Genomic DNA, 19622 nt, shown 5'->3' on the forward strand with positions numbered 1-19622 from the left:
GTGACGAAGGGTAGAGCACTGGCGGAACACTGCACAGATCCCTCAGCTTCCCAGCATCGTCAAACAAACTTTTACTCAACTTCTTAAAAATCTGATGAATAAAACCAGTTCTTTCAAGACCACAAGAGAGAGTTTCCGAGTGTTCTGTCCATGGGGAGCAGAAGAGAAACAAGCAAAGATGGATATTATGTGGAGAGTGACACGGACAAGTGGTGTGCCGGAGAGCGAGATGGACAGACAGCTTGGGGAGTGAGGCCACTCAGCAACCGCAGGTAGCTAGCTCTAAAATGAACAAGCTTGAGATCAGACAGATCCTTATTGTAGGAGACTTAGACCAAGTCCACCGGGCTCTGCTGTCCTTGAGACTGACGGGATGGAGACTTTCTACCCTGGTGGGAAAATCAGGACCAGACAGACACCCCCATTTCCAAACAATCTGACAAAAACCAAACTAAGGAGCAAGCCAGAAGAATGCAGATAAAACCCACCCAGCGGCCTCAGGACTCAAGTGAAACAGCACGCTCTTCAGTGTCTCGGAACTCTGCTCATTAAAGGGAACTATGTTTTGGAAGTGGAAGCTACAGATGCCAGGCAAGACCCAGAGTGAGCAAAAGAGAGTAAGGAACACAGACTTAGTAGCCCATGCTGGCCTCAAAATGACTCCGGCTTTGAACTTCCCTCCACCTCCAGAGTGTGGGGATTGTAGACAGGCTTCAGACCCAGGGTTTCCAAATGCTAAGCAAGCACTCTACCCACGGAGTTATAGTCCTAGCCCTGGTTTGTTTGTTTGTTTGTTTATTTTGAGACAGGGGCTCACTCTGCAACTCAGCATTCCTCATGCCCCAATATCCAGACTGCTCAGATTAAAGGCATGAGCCATCATGCAGAGAAACATTTTCTATTAGATTCAGTTAGTGATTTTTCACTAGATTTAAATGGGGGGGGGTTTGACAGGAACAGGGAGGGGGAGTGAGGGAGGGAAGGAAGAGACACACAGAGAGGCAGAGGAGAATAGAATCTTAAGTCTCCACTTGGGTAGACACTGACCCTAGGCCATTACCGAATGGCTGATTGAGACAGTCCATGGCCAACATGCCACACAGTGGCCCTCACAAGGTGGAACCAGGTTTTTTTTGGGCTCTTGTGAAGGATGTGACTGGACATGGTATTGGGACAGAGGGCCTGCTGCCATCCTGAGTTGACATTTTCCGGAAATGAGCTCTGCAAGGCTATTCTTCCCCTAGAGACACACCGAGAGGTTAACAGAGACAGGGCCCAGGAAGGAGACATAGGGTTGGCTTGCTGATGGCGGCCTGTGAGCCTAGGCTGGCCAGGCCATGGAGGCTGCCTCTGACTGTGAGGGTAACTGAATTAGGGAAACTGCTTTCTTGAGCACTGGGACTGGACGGAGAACAAGGACTAGAAACTGCAGCAGAGGGTTCTGCCAGCCACTGCAGTGTCAGCCACAGGTCTGGAAACAGTTTCATGGAACCTGCTGGGCTGGGCCACTGTGCTAATCACTTCCTGCAGGCGGCCTCTGCTCACTCACTAATGGGTCTTAATAAAAACTTCCAATTGGGCCAGTAAACCCCTCATTAAGCTGTTTTTAAAGCATGAATTTAAGAGCAGCAAGGGTGAAGGGTCACATGGGGCATTTAATTCACAACGGCTGGTGGGAGGTGCTGCCATGAAGGGAAACACCCAGGTTCGAGTGTCCCAGCCATATAAACATCCCATGCAGCCCAGGGCCTGCCAAGGACAGGCTGACAGGAGAGAGAACCCTCCACTTGGCAAGAACAAAGCTCCCCAAGTCATTAAGAGCTGCATCCACTTGGAAAGACTACAGATATGGTGGCCAAGAACAGAATTCACGAGATAATCTCTGAGTACCGTTCTTGCAATGCAGCCTGGGCCCTCCTGGGCTGCATGGGAGCCATGGTTGTTGACATGCCAATCAGCTTCCTACAGACCCCTGGCCTCTCTCCCCTGTGGCCTGCCCACTGGCTTGCTGCTTCCTTGGGTTGCATGCTTTAAAGTTGTCCCCACACTCCTGCTGTGTTTACAGCTAATGGGTTGCGTGTGATCCGAGGCAGATGCCTCTGTGGGTCCCTGTGCCTGGACACTGTGCCCAGGCAGCTGACACAGCAGAACTTCTGTCCTTGTCCTCATCAGCTGAGGACAAACTAATCACTTATCAGTGCAACTTCTTGCTGAACTGAAGGAACTCAGACTCATTCAAACACTAAAGTGTCCAATTCTTATCCTGACTGTGTCGCACTGGAACACAGAAGGCACAGGGTCTTCTAGAACCCTTTTCTGAGTCCCAGGGGCTTTCACACCCCGGAGATCCTTAGACTACTAGACATGTGCTGCCCTGCACGGTGGTGGGGGACCAAGGGACAACGAAGGTTTCTAGTCCCCCCAAGCCTGATGGGAGCTCCTGAGGCACAGGGCTCTCACAGTACTACACCCAACAGCAGCTTGGTCCCCCCTTCTTTATGGTCACCAGAGACAGTGTGGCCTAGAGACAGTGAGACCAAACCCAGTGTCCCAAGGGGTCGAGGCAGAGAGAACAGGAAGTGTAGGATACACTGTCTGGGCATTACTTGGAAGTCAAGGCCTGCACCCCATTCACCACCACAGAAAACACAACCAAAGAACTTACAAAATGTTTTTGTGGTCTAAAACACTCCAAAGGCCTCTGGAATATGCTAGACTTCCTGACTGCCTATCTGGGCCTGGAAGACCACACAGTATAGCCCAAGAGCCAAGCTGGAGGAGGCTATGCTACTTGGCTGGCGTCTCTCATGCAGTCTTCTCACAGGATCTCTCCAGTCCTGTCAGCGGCTGGCTCCTACAGCAGGACACTCTTTTACCATCATAGCCTTGGAATCAGAGTAGCCATACCATCGCTCCTGGCCCCCCACAGCCCAGGCCTAGGAGGAGTCGGTCTGGGAATCAAACTGAGGAAACCCAGAGGATGGGACATAGGACTCAAGCCCTGGAGACAAGGTTACAGCCCTCTATATGTAAACCCTTTCACACTGCACACAGAGCTTGGCATGGCCTGGAACCCAGGGTAGACAGTGTCCATGCCAGACACAGTGGCTATGCTAGAGACAGTAGCCATGCCAGGGACAGTGGATGAGCTGGGGATAGCAGTCATGCTGAGAGACAGTCATCAGGCTGGGGACGGCAGTCACACTGGGTACTGTGTGTGCTGGGATAGCACCGGCCAAGAGCAGCCCTGTCCTGCAGGAGACCTGAAGCCCTGCTGCTCCGCCTGGCAGACTACAGCAGTTTCCAAAGCACCGGACAGTGTGAGTTCCAGAAGGCCAGGTGGAGGGACATCAGGAAGCACAGTCCCACTGGGACAGAAGTATCCTACATCTGCAGGGCACGGGATGAATCCTTTTCCAACTCAGTCTTTGATCTGCATGTTGCCAAGGCGAACCGAAAGCAGTAAAGAATACAAAGCAGATGACCAATGGCCTGCGCTCCCTGTGACCCAGCACCAACATACACCCTTAGCTCACTCAGCCACTGCATCTGCGCAGGAATGGGAGTACTGGATGGTGGGAGCTGATGGAGCAGAACCCAAAATTTCCACAATCAAAGGGGGCCTCTTAAAGAGACAGCCAAAAGTTGCTGATAAGAACTGAGTGTTTTCAGGAACTGATTGTCTGAGATGAAGGCAGGCACTAGAAGTGGGACCTCACTGTCTAGGCTCCAGAATCCTGTCACTGAGGGTGGCAATGTGTGCGGAAGAGGCCAGTCCTCCACATCTCTGGCCAGAGAGGCAATGCTCACCCTTGCCCAAGAATAGGGGTGCCCGAAGCCCCTTTGCTAGCTGAATGGAGGGTGCCCTCCATGAAGCCCCATCCAAAGACTCTTCTAGAGTTCACACCTTTCAGCACCACAGAGCTGCCAAGCACTCCAAGGGTGGCTGGTGAGACTGAGGGATGGACATTTGTACTGATTGCGTTTCAACATAACAAATTCCTGCTAATCCAGGCATAGTGGCGCCTGCCTGTCATTGGCATTTGGGAGGCTGAAGCAGGAGGATAAGGAGTCTGAAAACAGGATGGGGTACAGAGTCTATCTAGAAATGAATAAACAAATAGATACGAATACAGACTTCATGCCCATGGAGAGATGAGGCTCTGGAAGCTCAGGGCATTTCAAGCCCCCATTCAGGTAATAAAGCCCCACAGAGATCCACTAGCAGTAGGCAGCTCCACATTGCGGCTCTCGGTCCACTAAAGCCTCCTTGTGAAACAGAGAGGACTGATACAATTAAGAACATACAGCTAGGAGGACGAGCAGTGCTCACTGGGAGACTCCAGCTCCAGTGGGCAGCAACACGGGGCTAGAGAAGAAACGCCTCCAGAAGAGTCTTTTTAATTTTATACATATGGGTATTCTGCCCAGAATATGTCTGTGTATATGTGTGCAGTGCCCATGGAGGCCAGAAGAGGGCATCGGATCCTCTGGAACTGGAGTTACTGATGGTTGTGAGCTCCCAAGCAGGTGCTGGGAATTGAACCCAGGTCCTCTGGAAGAGCAGCCAGTATTCTTAACCACTGAGCAATCACTCCAGCTCCTCCAGAAAAGTCTGAATCCAGTGCATCAGACGCCTGCCCTGTACTACCTCCCCTAAGGGGCCTTTGTTTTCTGGGGTAGCAAAGGAGAAGATGATGGAAGGCAGGGCTTCAGTGACACCACAGGCTCCCGGGTCCCCAATCCCTCTGTATCTCACCTCCCCCACAATATGTGCCTAGAACCTTGGGGATACCCCACTTCCCAGACCCCAAGATGGGGCAGCCACTGCCAAGCACAGGCCTGAAGATGTGTGGAGCACCTGCCACTGCTCATCATGTCTGCCCTGCGACACAGCCTCAGCTCCAAGGAGTGCTAGCAGTGAGCACCCAGAGCGCCTCAGACTTGATTTTACCAGTAACTGCCAGAATCTTCTGCACCAAGGAGCAGGGATCCCATCCAGACAGAGGAGTCAGAATCTTCTGCACCAAGGAGCAGGGATCCCATCCAGACAGAGGAGTCAGAATCTTCTGCACCAAGGAGCAGGGATCCCATCCAGACAGAGGAGTCAGGGCTTCATAACCCTGGAGAGTAACCTTCATAACCAGGGAGAGTAACTTTGTTGCAATTTCAGACAAGCAAGGTTCACTAAGAAAAGAGGGTTTGTTCCCTGAGGCACGGGAGAACACAGGGTTCTCTGGGGGACTTTGATAAAAGAAACAAGGAGCAGATATGAACATCCTGGACCCATTGTGTGCTGAGCAGCCCGGCTGACACTGCCCTTGGCTATGTGGGAAAAGCCCTATCAGCACAGTTGGAACAGCTTTGCTTTGCACAGCTATCTGCCCACTCAGAACTGACGATGAGGGGAAACAGAGGCAGCAGACTGATGCCCTCATGTCTGCCAGTGGATCTCCCTTTTCAGCTCCATACGGAGCACTCAGTACGCGAGGCTAAGAACATAGGTCGGACACCGACTCGGTTCTCAGGCTCATGGCTGAAGCCACGCACTCAGTGTGCAAGGTTAAGTCCAGTTGTCTCCTCTTCTGTTGCTGAACTTTAGAGTTAGGTCAATTTACAGACGTAAGTCCCCAGATTCTCAGGCTCCCTGACACTTGGGGGCCACTCTCAGCCACACTCCAGTGATTGTCAGCTGGCATGGGCTGGAGGACCTGAAATGCAACTCTAGTTAGCTACCAGTGCCCTTTTCTATGGACACACCTCTGTGTGCCTCAGTGGGCCATAGGACACTCGTAAGACACACGTGGTAGGAACCTGCTGCACTTCTTCCAAGTACCTTCTCTGGTAGTCACCCTCAGTATGTCCATTATTTTATTTTATTTTATTCTTTTGAGACAGGGTCTTACTATGCAGCCTTGGGGTGGGGGTGGGGAGGGCTGGAATTTGCTATGGACACCAGGGTGGCCTCGAACTCACAGAGCCCTACCTGCCTCTGTCTCCCTTGTGCTGGGATTATAGGCATGTACTACCATACCCAGCCATTTTTTCCCCAACATTTATTTATTTTTATTTTACATGTATAAATGTTTTGCTTGTATGCATTATCTATGTTCCACATACATGCAGTGCCTACGGAGGCTAGAAGACATTGGAGGCCCTGGAACTGGAGTTAAAGGTGGTTGTTAGCCTCCATGTGGGTGCTGGGAACCAAACCTGGTTCTTCTACAAAAGCAGTAAGTGCACTCAACCTCTGAGCCAGCTCTCCAGTCCCCAGCATCTCCACTATCATGCAGTGCGGTTGCTACAGGCATCCCAGTACCTCACCTGGAAGTCCCCAGTCCCAACCCACCCTAGCCATCCACTCCTACCAGAGCCGACCTTCAGGGCTTGCCAGCCTGCTAACAAACTCTGTGGAACCACCCCCACCCCCACAGAGCCAGCAGCAATGGGATAGCAGCAAGTATTTAACAGTGAGATACGGCCCCCCGAAACGCACAGAGATACATACCCCAACACACAAGGCAAGCCCTCGCAGAGGTTTTTCTGCATGATTGTCACTTACCAAAAGAATACCTGAAACACACACAAAAAGAAAAGCATTAAGACGTTGACTTGGTTTTCTACGTTAAGCTAGTATGAACGGAACCCCCTTGTGAGCTCAGGGCAGTGTGGGCCATGGGGCACTGCTGGGAGGACCTGCCTCCAGGAGGACCAGCCGCCAGGCCCTGAGCAGGCAAAGCTGGGTGAGTGAGCCGAGGCCCGCAGACCAGCAAAAGACACTGCAGAACGAGCAGAGGCAAGATCTGTTCTTCCTGCATGAAGACTGATCCTCATTAACGGCCCCTGCAAGTGTGATACCCCAGGATCTGAAGCTCAAGGGTGCCCTGCCATAAATCACTGGCAGGGGGGCTCTGTCCAAGGAATGCGGTAGGCTCTGTGGCCACTGTGTCCTTTACCTGGAAGTCACACTGACAGATGTTTGGTGTTCTGCTGCTGGAATCCAGAGCATCACACATGTTAGGTGTGGTGCTTTGAATAAGAATGGCCCCCATAGGCTTAGACATTTGAATGTTTAGTCACTAGGGAGTGGCAATATTGGAAAGGATTATAAGGATTAGGAGGTGTGGACTTGGTGGAGGAAGTGTGTCACTGGGGTTACTGGGGGTAGGCATAAGGTTTCGAAGGCCCATGCCAGGTCAGTCTCTCATCCTCTGACTACGGATCAGGATGTAGCTCAGCTGCTGCACCAGCACTTGCCTGCATGCTGCCAGGCTTCCCATGAGAATGACACTGGGCTAGACCACTGAGTCTGTAAGCGAGTTCCCAATCACATGTTTTCTAAGAGTTGCCATGGCTGTGGTGTCCCTTCACAGCAATAGGACAGTGACCAAGACACTAGGCAAGCCCCTGCCACTGAGCTGCACTCCCAGTGTCCCCACCCCCACCTCACCCCGCTGCCATCTATATCAAGCATGGACACCTACTATATCGTGAAAGAAAGACATATTGATACAAGTCATACATGATGAGCCCTCCAACACCATGCTGGGGGGAACGCCAGACATAAAGCCACACACACAGGAAATGCCTGGGGCATTTAAGCACCATGGGTGTAAATGTAAAGCCACAGGCAGAAAACAGTTACTGGTCACCAAGGGCTGTTGAAGGAATGAATGGATAGGCTAAGATACAGGCTTCTCGTGTGGTAATGAGAATGGATTAAACTCCGTAGCAAGATTTTTAGAACCCTGCATACATAAAACCACTGACTTATAAAATTTATATTTTATTTGTTTTATTCCATTTTGAGACAGAGTCTCGCTCTCTAGCCCAGGCTGTCCTGGAACTCACTGTGTAGCTCAGGTTTGCTCTGAACTTGCGGTTCTCCTGTCTGACCGGAGCCTCCCTAGCGCTGGGATTACAGGGACATACTGCCATGCTCAGCTTGACTTGTACACAGTAACTAGTTAAACCTCACAGTGTATGAACCACATCTCAACAAAGCTGAATGGAATGTGTGCAAATGGAAGGAAGAGCCCGAGGTTTGCCATGGGGTCTGGGCTCGCTGAGTGGGCTCGGAGCCTGGTGGTTCTGAAACTGTATCAAGGGATTCCCAGCCTGGCAGACATCCATGCTGTTCTCAGATGAAATAATAACAGCTTGGTGGTGGCCGTCTGACCACAGATGCTGGAAGCAGTGGGTACATCCCTTGAGCACACTACTGCATGTCCATGGAGGACATACTGAAGTGGACAGCACACCTGCCAGCTCATACTCACTGCTAACCCCAGGAACACCCGATGCGAGAGGTTCTCTAATGAGGAATGCCTCTGAACAGAGACTGGGAAAGGGCCCGTGGGTGGGGCTGGAGAGGTGGTTCAGTGGGTAAGGGCACTGCCTCTGTAAGCATGAGGACCCGAGGAAAAGCTGGGGAGAGCTGTATGTGTCTAGGACCCCGGCACTGTGAGACAGGTGGACCCAGGGCTTGCTGGCCAGCCAGCCTAGCTGAGACGGTGGGTTGAAAGTTCCATCGGGCCTGCCCCTCCCCTGCTCTTTCTTAAGTTGGTTTTATGAGGAATTTTGTCACAGCAAGGAGAAAACTAACCAATACAGGTGCTAACTCCCTCAATCCATTTCCCATGTGTCCACACAGACACTGATCGCCACGAGCACGGACTTCTCCAGCATGCCCTTGTTTGGTCCATCATCTCTCTGGCCTTGGGGGCCTATAAGCTCCATCAAGACCTCTAGTCCTACAGGCCACCATCAGGGCAAGGTTTGAGCCATGGCCCTAGGGTGGCGTCTGGCATAGGCTGGGAAGACTCTTTTGGTGAGAGTAGAAGGGTGATGTTTTAAAAGTCAAGTCCCTCCATGTTCCCACTGGCTACCCAGTGATTTCTGTCTCTGTCTCCTCAAACCTCATGGCTCAAGTAGACTGGAGCATATTCTCAAGAAGATATATACCTCCAAGCACAATCACATATTTTATTCCACAAAGACAGAGGGGCTCCCTAAAGACAAAAGCCACCTGGTAACAGCAGCCTCTACAAAGGCCTAAGTGCTCAATAATACGCCCCTGAACAAGTTCACCCTGGCACTTCAGTAGCCAGGAGGTAGGTGTACATCCATAGGGTTAAGTGGCAGGCTCTACTTACCAGATCTGCCCTACGTTGACCAGGGACATGTAGAGGGCCCAGAGGGAAGTCATGAGTATCATGTTGGCACAGCCAGTCACCAGGACAAAGGATGAGAGGCCCAGCCCGAGAAGAGCAAGAAGGTCCAGGTTGAAGTTCATGTTTGACCAGTCCAACAGCCACATGATGGTCGGAGCATAGCTCCAGGCACCCCAGTTGATTCTGCCCTGGAAGTACTGCTGGACATTCTTCAGGTACAGTCTGCAGGGCAGCAGGCCCTGGTCACCAATGAGGGCCTTGTTCTGATTGAAGGCCACCAAGAAGGCCACAACTGGAAGACACAAATGCAGGAGTTGTGAGCAGGAGCAGACTACCCCTCCACGGGCTCAGGGGATGCAAGTGGGAAGAGGAGATGCTTCATAGGCCCTCATGAGGACAAGTGACATTAGTAGGAATAGGCCCCCATGGGCACAAGTGGACATGAATGCGATCGATTTTCATGGGCACAAGGGGACACAGGCAAGAACAGGCCCCTATAGGCACAGGAGAAAAGGCCCTTTTGGGTAACGGGATATGAAGAGGTAACAGTCCTATGGACATAATGGTGTATGAGGAGGAAATGGCTCTGTAGACATAAGGTTCCAGTTTGCTTTCTGTTGCTGTGATAAACACCACAACCCAAAGTAACCTAAGGAAAGAAATGGCTTATTTCAGCTTAGACTTCCAGGTCACAGTCCGTCCTTGAGGAAAGTTAGAACAGAAACTCAAGCAGGAACAATGAAGGAGCTCTACTTACAGCCTTGCTCTCTGGCTCCCACTCAGCTACCCTTCCCTACACAGCCCAGGGCCACTTGGGATGGCACCACCCACAGCGGGCTGGGCCCTCCACATCAGTCAGCAATCATGACAATGCCCCACAGCCGTGCCCACAGGTCAGTCTCACGGAGCAACTCTTCCACTGAGATTCCTTCCTCCCAGGTGACCCGAGGTTACGTCAGGTTGACAATAAAAACCAACCAGGACGGGACAGAAACAGGAAACAGCCCCACAGACATAAGAAGATAGAAGCAGGAAAGGCCCTCATGGGCAGTGCATGTTTCTCACAGGAGGCTGCACACATGGTTTGGCATCTGTGTGGTTTGAATGAGAGATGTCCTCTATAATCTCAGGTATTTGAACACGAAGCTCTCAGTTGTTGGTGCTATTTAGGGAGGTTTAGGGGATACAGCCTTGTTGGAGAAAGGATGTACTCGGGACAGGCTCTGAGATTAAAAGCCTCACACCATTTCCAGTTCACACTCTCTGCTTCTGGCTTGTCCCGGAGAAGGTGAGCGCTCAGCTTCTTGCTCCTGCGGCCACGCCTACCCTGTGCCACCATGCCTCCCCACCACGATGGACTCTTAGCTCTCTGGAACCATAACCCAAATAAAACTCTTCCTTCTATAAGTTGCCTTGGTCATAGTGTTTCATCACAACAACAGAAAAGTAACAAAGCGCCCACGCTACACACGAGCAGCACACACCCTCTCAGGACCTTGGAGGCTCTGGAAGCCAGCATGCTGTGTGCACACATGCATGTTTGACCAGTCTGCTCTCACACGATGTGTAAGCAAGCAAACTGACATTGCTCCTGTGAGCCTGCGCCTGGTTATGTGTGAGCACTTGGCGTTAGTCGTCATGGAATGGCCTAGTGACTTGGCTCCATCAACAGCACTGCTCCCCAGGGCCAGCGGCCTGGGCCACTCATGAGGTTGTAAGTGCAACTCAAGCTCAGACTTCTGAGTCCACTTCTAGGATCCACCCTCCACAGGGCACTTTCATTTCTTTGAGGCGCCCAAATTGTTTGTGCCAAACGTGTATGGGGGGGGGGCAGAATAAAGAGAGAGGAAAGGAGAGAGGAGGGGAATAAAAGATAGACAGACAGGGGAGGAAGAAATGTCTTTATTAGCAAAAGATGGTCTATGTAGAAAAACCCAAAGGACCTACAAAAGTAAGACAAGCCCGGCAACTGTTAGAAATAATAAGTGAGTTATCAAGATCATGGGATAGGACGTAAGGTCAGCACATAAGAGTCAGCTGTGTTCTTACACACAAGCAATGAGCAACGTTGTCTAAGTCTGAAAAGGAAAAAAGGAGCCTGGCGGTGGTGGTGCACGCCTTTAATCCCAGCACTTGGGAGACAGAGGCAGGTGGATCTCTGGAGGCCAGCCTGGTCTACAAAGCAAGTTCCAGGATAGCCAGGGCTACACAGAGAAACCCTGTCTTGAAAAACCAAATATATATATGCATATGATGGTTCCATCTGTGGAAAACTTCAAGACACAGGCTAAAGAAAGAAGTGTCAGAATGCATGGGGAGCTAAACCATGTCCATGGAGCAGAGAGCTACACTCTCCATTGAACCCACCAAGTCAACAATCTCAATCAAGTAGTGAGCTCTCCTGTAGATTTTGACAAGCTGACTGTAACAGCATATATGAAAAGGCAAAGGAAGCAGAAGAGCCAAAGTAATTACAAGAGGGATAGAGCTGTGGCATCCAGGTTAACCACCCCCAGGACTCACTGTACAAATCTACACTTATCAAGATAAGGAGAATTGGTAAAATGATGATGATGATGACGACAATGATGACGATGATGATGATGGTGGTGATGATGGTGATGATGATGGTGAGGATGATAATATGATGGTGAGGAGGGTGAGGATGATGCCACAGAATCAGTGGAGGGGAGCAGAGGGCCCAGCAGTAGAGACATCAAGATCACAACAGCTGCAGCTGGACCAACTGCTACAGTATCAATGTGGCTTGACCCCAAGATTCCCTCGGATGCAGGCTTATCCTCAGTGTGGCAGTATTGGAGGGCCTTTAAGACACGGAACCTAGCAGGAGCTCACTAGACTATCCCCACGCCATCACCCTAGCTTCTTGTCCCACAAGAGTCAGCTCTCTGATGCCATCATGGTGCTATCCATTCAAAGATGACTTGGGGGGGGGGTGTGGGGGTGCGGGTGTGTGTGTGTGTGCTCACCAGAGCTACTACCACAGTGTGCTTACTTTCAGCCCCCAAACTGAGCAAAATGCAACCTTCGTCCACACCCAGGCCCGTGTGACAGTACAAAAAGCAAGCTAATACCAAATCCATGTGCAAAAAGATGGCCTCAGACTTCACACTTTACATAAATATCCATCCAATGCCGGGCAGCGGCGGCGCACACCTTTAATCCCAGCACTCGGGAGGCAGAGTCAGGCAGATCTCTGTGAGTTCGAGGCCAGCCTGGTCTACAGAGCGAGATCCAGGACAGGCTCCAAAGCTACACAGAGAAACCCTGTCTCAAAAAAACAAAAAACAAAAAAAATCATCCAAAAGTCCACAGACCAAATGCGGTATAGAAAAAAGCCAAACTATTAGAAGCAAATATAAAAGAACATCGAGGCTGGGCCTGGTGGCTCATGCCTGTCATCCCAGCACTCCTGTAACTAACTGTGAGTTCAGAAAACAAAAAGGGAAAGAGAGGAAGGGGCAGTCTATGTGACTCAAGTTCAGCAGCAAAATTTTTAGATAAAATACTTAGTCCGTGGACTTCATGAAAATAATAATAATAAAAAAAAAACTTCAAATGTGCAAAAGAAACTTCAGAGGAAATGAGGAGTTGAGGCACAGACTGGAGGGAGATGCTGCGACCACATATCTGATAAAGGATTCACATTAAAGAGCTCCTGAAACACAGAAGTAAGAAAATCCAAACGGAGTAAAAGATGTGAAGAGGTCTCGAGACTGTCTGCTGCGCACAAATACATATGACAAGCGAGCAGGAAAATGTGTGCAGTGCCACCACCACTGGGGAACACCAATAAAACCAGTGAGGTTCTAGGCATGGTGGTAATGGTGGTATATGCTTGTAACCTCAGCACTTGGGAGACAGAGGCAGGTCTGCCTCAGCCAGAGTAAGTTCAAGGCCAGGATACATGAAACAGTCTCTAATTTGACCAACCAAAAGGCCAAAATCTGGAAAAACCTGGCCATACACGTGCTCTGGACCACAGGATTGCTTATCACCTGGGCAGAGAGAGTGCAAAATAACAGAGTCACTATTCTGGAAGATAAGCAGGGTCCTGTACAGTTAAACGCAGACCAATGGAGCCTGTACGACCCATCATGATGCTCCACAATATGTTCAGAGTAGTTTGTTAGTAATTACTAAAAACTGGACACAGTGAAGATGCCTCTCAAGGTGGCAATAAACTGCCCCGTTCAGAGAGTGGGATGGCACTCCTGGGTAAAGATGCAGGAGCTACTGACTTAGCAATGCATGGATGGACAGTAAATGCAGCTTGTTCAGTCTATACGGACTGCAGACTGTAAGGCTCTACACACAAGGCATCCTGGGAAAGGCAGAGCCATCGACAGAGGCAGAAACAGGATTACAGTGGGCTTGGGGGATGGGCGTGAAGTGGCTGCCCACCTACACTAGGGGGATTTCACTGTGGTGACAGACAGCAGCATGTGTCTGTCAAAACCCACAAGACAGTATTAGCACACAGACTCAGAAAAACAAATCAACATTCAGGGTGCTGAGGCAAACAAGTGGGGGACGTAGACTTAGACTAGGAGAGCCAACTCCCTAACACATGTTCGATATGACCTTCCTGATAGAGAATGGCTCGATGTCTTCAGGGACAAGGACAAAGGAGTCGTGCCAGGATGGTGCTCTGGCTAGCTCTGTCGCCAGGAGTCTAAGTGAGCACATGCCGCAGGGTATGGGAGCGGAGTCCAAAGGGGGAGAACACAGCCTGGGGTAGTCAGGTGAGGCTAGCACTCTCTTTACTGCACTCACCGTGAGACAGAGGCAATCATATATACACATGATGCCCTGGTGATACCAAACCAGCTCTGCCCACCATGACGGTGGCAGCGGGGACCTAACAGCTAGCCTGGGGTTTCCCATGTCACTCTCTACCCAAAGAAATGGGGCTTCTTAGAAAAGCAACTGGGCCTAGAGCTGGGCAGGAGACCAGAAGAGACTGGAAAATGAGGAGCCACCCCAGCAACTGAAAGGTACACAAGAGGCAGGAGGCACACGTAAGGGAACAGTCACCAGTGACCACAGCGGAGACAGTCAGAGGGCACCAACTGCTCGGGAGCATAGACAGGTATAAGCCAGACACGAAGGAGTGCTCAGCAGTGCACTCACTCTGTGAAGACACTGAAGATCCACCTCTGCCTCCCAGAGGAACCCCAAGGAGGAACTGCAGGTATCCCTCCTTAATCAGGGATGGGGTCCCTCTACCCTTGGGTATAAACTAAGAGACCAGCAGAGATACATGCCTGGCAGACACACCTTGACCAGATGACACAGAACAGTGTGGGTGTCAGGTGAGTGTGACAAGAAAACTCTACAGTGGAGGAATCTTCCCCAAACCTATCACCTCAAGTCTAACCAGCAGGAAGCATTGGACAGACCCAACTTGAGACAGTTCTACAGAGCATGTGGCCAGAACTGCTCCACATGGTCAACCAAGAGGACATTTGGAAGATACCAACAAGGGACCAAAGAGACACAGAACTGATGCTGTAGGGTCCCCAGGTTGGTCCTGGCTTTGGCGAATCCACAGCGTGTTGATTGGCTAAGTCAATGTTCCTTCAAAGCCAGCTACCAGTCACCCAGTATAGGGAAATATGAGAGCTGGGCTCCGTATCCTGCAGTCCAGGAGGCTCCTGGAGGTACCAGAGCCCCAGCACAAGGCTTCCCATGCCCTTGCCTTCACCATAGAGCAGAAGGGTCCATGTCCACCTGCCACTGCCTCTCCAGGCAGCTCAGAAGATACAGCCCATAGCTACATGGGCAACACCAGCTTCTTCTACAACAGCATGGGTGCACACATAGGTCTAAGACCCTCCAGCAGATCGCCACACAGGTGCATCTGCAGGCAGAGGGGGTGGAGAAGATGCCTGCTCAGCCAACTCACCCAAGCACCATCCTCACCCCACTGGGCATACACACCGCTTTCCATGCACAGCCCTCAGCCGGGAGGCTACAGTACCGAGTGTCCTTTTCAGGGTACTGAAATTCAAAGTGCAGTGCATAGAAGAGAAAGGAGATCTGGTACCCCCAGTTGATCGCTTTCAGAAAGTGGCCCTAAGACATGCCGCACAGGAAACCACTTACTTACCAGGAAACAAGGGCAATAAATGGGCTTGCAAATAGGAAGCCCTATGTGAGTGTCAACTCCTTGAACAGCTGAGAGGGAAGAGAAAGAACACTTCAAACGCCCAAGACCTCAAAGCAGAACCAAGCACCTACTCTCAGGCATGCCCAGCTCCCAAGGAGGAAATCCCAAATCACTTTTAAGGAAGGCCTGCAAAGACCTCCTAGGTAGAAACATGCCCTAGTGAGATCCTGGGTTCAACTGCAGCAGACGCTCGCTCTTTCAATCTCTCTCTCTCTCTGTATGTGTCTGTGTGTCTCTGTCTATGAGAGAGAGAGAGAGAGAGAGAGAGAGAGAGAGAGAGAGAGAGAGAGAGAGAGAGAGAGCGCTAAAATGAGGCATCTGGGCATCTCTCTTCTCTCCTTTTCAGACAACCTGCTATAACACAGTCCGTTGCTGCTCTTGCTGACTGTGGCTAAACCCCAGGCCTTAGCACTACAGGCCCAAACGCCTTTCCCTCAGTCAGGAACAGAGGGTGGTGTCTACCTTCCAAGCACATAGTAGGACAAGAGGAGCCTGACTCCAGGCCTGTGCTACCCGGAAGTGGAAAGAGGTACAGCCCACGAATGCCAAGAACCAAGAGGACCGACCGGCTATGAAGGCCGCTTTCTGTTTTCCTCTCTTCAGCTGGGACCATGTGGAAACGGGGAAAAGTGGGCAAGCAGCTGCAGGGAGCACACATGACAATACTTGAGACCTATGCCTATACCAGGTCAGAGTTTGAGTCACTTCAACAGTTCACACACGAGTGTGCCCTCGGTGTCCTCGTCACACTCAGGGAGAGCAATAGGTTGACCGGAATAAGCACTGCCCCACACTCCAGACACTGCAATCTCACAGCTGAGGCTGGGAAGTCCTGTCCCATGAGTCTTCATGTCCAGAACCCGCCCTTCCTGAGAGCAGTAGGAGATGGATCTCATCAGTTTCCCAGTGTCCCTTCTGCAGCCTGGGCCTCCTGGGTGGTCCTTAGGGTTCAAGAAAGACCCTGTTCAGGAGCAAGCCTGGTGCACAAGACCTGGTCCCTGGGGACAGTAAAGAGAGGGCAGGAGCTGAAGCGAAGGGCCTGCCACTCACAGCACAGCCGTTCACTGTTGTGGAATATTTAACTGTGTCAAGATGTGTTCATTTGTTTATGCTGAGGACTACTACTTTAACTGTGTAAAGGTGTGTTACATTTGCTTCTGCTGCATTTGTTAACAATGTAAGGATGTGTTACATTTGTTTCACCTTGCCTGCCTAAGGCACCTGATTGCCCGGGGCTGGCGGGCAGAGAGAACAACTAGGCAGAGAAATCTAGGCAGAAGGAAAGAAGAAGAAAAGAAGAAAAAAGAAGAGGAGGAGGAAGAAGAGGAGGAGGAGGAGGAGGAGGAGGAGGAGAAAGAAGGACACACCCTGGGCCAGAAGCCAGGCAGCTAGACACAAGAAGCAGTGAAAGTAAGATATACAGAAGAAAAGAAAGGTAAAAAGTCCTGAAGCAAAACGTAGATGAAGAGAAACAGGTTAAGTTATAAGAGCTAGCAGGACAAATGTAAGATATGGCTGAGCATGCATAACTAATAAGTTTCCATGTCATGATTTGGGAGCTGGTTGGTGGTCCAAAAAAAGAAAGACTGATACAGCTCACTGAACCAAACATTGAATACATTCTCTCCCATGTGGGTCACAGTGATGTCACTGGACACACACACACTGTGATGCATGAATGAGGTGCATGGCAGTTGACACGTTAGTGCCTGCTCAACAGGGTGAGTGTCCTCGGGGACTGGAGGCCACTTTTCAGGGTGACAAGCAAATCTTCAAGTGGCTTGGGCGGTCCCTGCAGGAAAACTACTCTCAAGTACCGACACGCCTCAGCTTCCATGGCTTCGCTGCTGCAGCCGCTCTGGGAGATGGAGTTATGCACACCTGCCCTGTGTGGAGCTCACCCTTGCCATCTGCTCGCACACATCGCACACACCGGGACTGCCGTGGAAGGACTCAAGCCACACCAGGTGGAGTGCACGAGCCTGCTGCTACCAGGCTGCCTCTGGGTCTGGTTTTGAGGAATCACTGGCAGGCCACACAGTGCTGTTACTCATCCAGTTTTCTGACCAACGTCTTCATGAAAGTCTTTATTATTTATCTCTGACATAGTCTTGCTACTATGTAGCTCAGGCTGGGCTCAGACTCCAGACTCTCTTCCTCTGCCTTTCCAGTGCAGGAATTATAGGCAGCAGATGCATTTGACATAATATGCATAAGGAAAGACCTGTAGATCCCACTCTCCTAAGAGGGGGAAATCTCAGAATGCACTTGGCTGTATTTAATTACAAATCTATCCATAGGAGAAGTATTGTCAAATCAACATTCAGGTGAAATAGCTGGATTGCCTATCACTTTGAAGGGACCTCAGAGTATAGCTCACAGTCCAGTGAGATCTAGAACTTTTTAGAAGCAACTACATTTGGGACTGCTGCTTGCCCAGGGCCATCACAACTAGGAAAACCATGACACAGGAAGATGGGAAACCTAAGGAGTACATCCACCTCAGGTACACATGGGATAAGAAAGAAAAGGACATCACACAAACATGCTGAGCAGCAGCTGGAGATCTCTGCCTTTTGCCTCAAGCTGAAGCTCTAGCTCTTGTATTGACCAAAGGCAGCACCTGCTCACCCAGGAGCCTCTGAGTCTCTCTGCAGCAGAGTGTCCTCAGCCCAAAGCCAGCAGCTACTACCACTGTGCTTTCCAATATCCATCTTGAAGACTCCCTTCATTTTGCTCTGAGGGTGCCGGTACTAACCTACCCATGATTCCTTAGTATTGCATGGGATAGAACAACATAAGTCTGGGTATTTTTTCCACTAACTTTAATGAGTGGAACCCAGGCGGACAACCCCACAGGGACCATCTGGTTAAGAACTCTAGTTGTCTGCCCTAGGAAGTGGCCAGGCTGCCACACAAAAATGCACACGAACCCGACTCCTCCATAGGAGGGCCACATGGACACAGCCCAAAGCCTCAGAGGTGACTCTTCCTAGAAATGCCCAATGTGCACCATGCACAAGCCAGGCAGGGGGACTGGCCTGCCAAGCACTGCCATTCCAGCCTTGCTCTGGCCCTGGGGACTTATTTAGCACTTCTTACCTTTGCCCTCCTTACTAAAAGGCTAGGCTACATCCACCAGTGTTCACATGGTCCCAGGGCCACCCCCTAGGTATTAGGAATCAGGGTGAGGATTTGAAATCCACAGCTGCTTCCACCAGCCAGGTGTCCATAGGTTTTAAGCATGAACTCTGTGTGATAGCCACAGGAAGGCCAGGCCCAGTGTGAGGACAGGCTCTCAGTCACAGCTGGGGAATCCTGCTTCACCTATAGTGAGTCCTTCAGAGCTGGCCCTGTATGACATCTCCTGGCCCACTTCTCTGTGGGTAGGAATAACAGATGAGCTGATAGTAAAGAAACATCAGTGTCCAGTGTAGTGGCGCACACCTTTAAACTCAGCACTCTGGAGGCAGAGGCAGGCAGATCTCTCTGAGCTCGAAGCCAGCCTGGTCTACAGAGTGAGCTCCAGGGCAGTCAGGACTACAGAGAAACCTTGTCTCAAAACAAAACAATACGGAAAAGAAAAACATTAGCATGACCGCCAGTCCTCTCGGTTCTGCTTTTCCTGAAATGAAGGCGGCTCCTGAGGACTCCTTAGGCTCAGGCATGTGTGGGACGTTGCAATCGGCTGTGCAGGCCGCAGAGCCAGAACCTAGGCAGAACCCGGGAGTCCTTCCAGAGTTGACCTGGCTGAGCCTCGGGAGCAGGTACACACTTCTACCCTGCCAATGAATCTGGCTAGACCCTTGGCCCTTCGCCAGGTGCCCTTCCAAGATGTCCAAGTTGGGGCTGCTGCACCACACCACCTTTGGGTCCAGTGCCGGGGGCGGCTGGCACAAGGCTAAAGATCCTCATCTCCCCTAGGCCTTCGGAACAGAATTACACAGCACTGTCTCTCACCACTCCCAGGGAGAACGCAGAAGGAATGCATGGGGATGCCTTTGCCTTTTAACCTGTGCTAAGTGGGGCTGTGTCGAGCCAGGTGGGGTTGGGGGTCTCAAGGACGTGCCGAGGGGCCTGACATAAGTTTGGGCATCCATGGAATGGGAAGTAAGAAGGCGGGGTCCAGGAGCTCACAGAAGGGCAGGATTGTTGCGGTGGTGCAGAGTCCCAGAAGCGTACAGAGGGGCTAGCGGGATTCCGGAAGCGAGCAGGGGTTGGGACAGGTCACAGGATGCCGGCGACAGCCCGCGCCC

At 51.0% G+C, this 19622-nt stretch overlaps 1 protein-coding gene across 1 annotated transcript in view; it reads right to left on the reverse strand.

Moving 5' to 3' along the window:
* The window catches only part of Lmf1 (lipase maturation factor 1), an 85805-nt gene that overhangs the window by 65935 nt on the left and 248 nt on the right, over positions 1-19622 (reverse strand). The window contains exons 2-3 of the mRNA XM_059270284.1: positions 9156-9465; positions 6509-6573 (exon numbers count right to left, since the gene is read on the reverse strand). The gene's annotated coding sequence lies outside the window, so the exon portion shown is untranslated. The remainder of the gene's footprint in view (positions 1-6508; positions 6574-9155; positions 9466-19622) is intronic.

The sequence above is a fragment of the Peromyscus eremicus genome, chromosome 8a, assembly GCF_949786415.1.
Source record: "Peromyscus eremicus chromosome 8a, PerEre_H2_v1, whole genome shotgun sequence".
In the NCBI taxonomy this organism is placed as follows: Eukaryota; Metazoa; Chordata; class Mammalia; order Rodentia; family Cricetidae; genus Peromyscus; species Peromyscus eremicus.